Source organism: Tupaia chinensis, unplaced genomic scaffold, assembly GCF_000334495.1.
Source record: "Tupaia chinensis unplaced genomic scaffold, TupChi_1.0 Scaffold000569_1, whole genome shotgun sequence".
Classification (NCBI taxonomy): Eukaryota; Metazoa; Chordata; class Mammalia; order Scandentia; family Tupaiidae; genus Tupaia; species Tupaia belangeri.
In genome coordinates this window covers 2046745-2049064 of record NW_006160083.1, presented here as the reverse complement: position 1 = coordinate 2049064, position 2320 = coordinate 2046745, and the positions used below count along the sequence as shown (strand labels likewise).

General features: G+C 42.0%; 1 pseudogene; it reads right to left on the bottom strand.

Annotated features, from left to right (window-relative positions):
* Positions 1-513: 513 nt before the first annotated feature.
* LOC102468655 (gem-associated protein 8 pseudogene) lies at positions 514-1240 on the bottom strand (annotated as a pseudogene).
* Between the last annotated feature and the right edge of the window lie 1080 nt (positions 1241-2320).

The window sequence follows — 2320 nt, the reverse complement described above, 5'->3', positions numbered from 1 at the left end:
GACAGAGATATATTCTGAGAAATGCACCATTAGGCGATGTCTTTGTTTGGTGAACATCACTGAGACTACTTACATAATATAGAAGGCACAGCTCACTATTATCCAAGACTACGTGGCATGGCCCACTGCTCCTAAGCTACAGACCCGTGGAGTATGTTACTGAACTGAATACTGTAAGCAATTGTAATATAGTGGTAACTTTTTTTTTTTAATATCTAGGCAGGACTTTAATGAATCAAATACTACTATTGACAACATAAAAAAAAGTGTAATATATACAAAGTCATCATTTGGTGCCAAGAGAAACTCTCATGATGGCGAGAGTACATCCTCTGACTTCCAAGTGGCTGGCATATGACATCTACTCCCACTGAGACTTTGGTGAACATGCTTCTCTCCCAGTAGAAATACTCCTTTCCCTGAGTAAAGTACAGGAGGAGAGAAGAGTTTGTATCCAAGGGGGTGAGATTGGGGACCTCTTTCAGAAACATGTCAGGGCCCTTGTGCCAGGGCTCAGAACTTCAGGGGAATGACGGGCCAGTACTTGGGCTGCTTTCTGTCACAGTGCTTGTTGAAATTCAGCTGCACCGCAGCCTCCATGGCCAGGATCGTGCTGGTGCTGTCCCCATACAAACGCTGCATCTCGCATCTCGACCTTGTGCCACTCGCCTGGCCTCTCGGCTGGGGGCTCAACTAACCAGCGGGGGTTGTGGTACAGGTCATTGTCAGCATTCACATAGTCGTCCAGGCGCACCACCTCCAGCTGCTGCTGCCACTGTCGCTCTTCTCTGTGCCTCTCTGTTTCCGCATAGTACTGGCGGAGCTCTTTGGTGATTTCCATGTTGCTCAGGTCATACTCCACCTCCTCATCTGACTCACTTTCTACCTCTTCTTCTTTGGACAAAGCTTGGTCTTCTACTGTGGATGTCCGGATCTTGCTGCTGTCATATGTGTGCTGCCCAGACCTTCTGAAAGCCAGGTAACTGCAGTGGGAAGACGGTGTGGGCACGTGATGGGCACCGGACCCAGGATTCCCAGCCTCGTGACCATAAGTACTCTGGAGAACTGAAGGAGGGAAGTACCATGGGGAAGAGAAATAGGACTCCATGGCCTTCCTGTAGGCGACCTGGTGGCTTTGCATCCAAGCCATCGCTTGCTGATAATGTTGCCAGTATCTTGCATACACTGGATGAGAATACCACGCGTGGGGAGCTTTCGACATTGACACCTTTGCTGCCATCACTGATTGCCAAGTCTGAAGGGGCACTGGACGTTGTGGGCAGACAGACTACAGATCCTGGGCAGTGGGCGAGCGGGGGCCTACTTTTCTTGGGAGACACCAGGGGTGAGTGGTAACTATTTGTGTGTTCAAACATATTTAAATATAGAAGTAGTACAGCAAAAAACAAACAAACAAACAAAAAAAAACAGCATAAAAGACAAACTATGGTACATAGTTTAGGGTACACTGTATAGGGCACTTAACCATGAATGGACCTTGTAGGATTGGAAGTTGCTCTGGGTAAGTCAGTGAGTAAATGGTGAGTGAATGTGAAGGCCTGCGACATGACTGTACACTACTGTAGACTTTATATACACTGGATACCTAGGCTACACTAAATTTATGAAAAAAATATTTTTCTTTCAACAATAATAAATTAAACTTAGCTAATTTACCTTTCTACTTTATATTTTAATTTTTTAAGTTTGTGACTCTTTTGTAATAACAACTTAAAACACATATTGTGTAACTACACAAAAATGTTTTCTCTCTTTGTAGCCTTAGTCTATATGATTGTTTCTATTTTTAAACCTAATTTTTAATTTCTTTACTTTTTAAACTTTTCTGTTAGAGACTAAAACACAAACACATGCATTAACTTATGCCTGCACACAGTGAGGATCATCTAAATTGCTGCCTTCCACCTCCACAGCATGTCACACTAAAAGGACCATGAACAAAACCACCCAAGATTAAATTAAGAACCAGAAGAAATAAGGCAACCAAGAGACTATGTAAATACAAGATATCTGTGGTTACTGTCTGAAATATGGCATCCTGTTTGACAGTAAACTTTTTTTTAATGAGTAGGAGTACACTCCACAATAATGATAAAAATATAGTAAATACATAAAGCAATTGCATAGTTGTCAGTTATTATTATCAAGTACTATATACTATATATATAGTTATATGTGCTATACTTTTATAAAGCTGACAATGTTGTGTGATTGTTTACCCCAAAATCCCCACAAACACAGGAGTAATGTGTTACACTATGGTATTAACTAAGCAATAGGAATTTTCCAGCTCCATTAT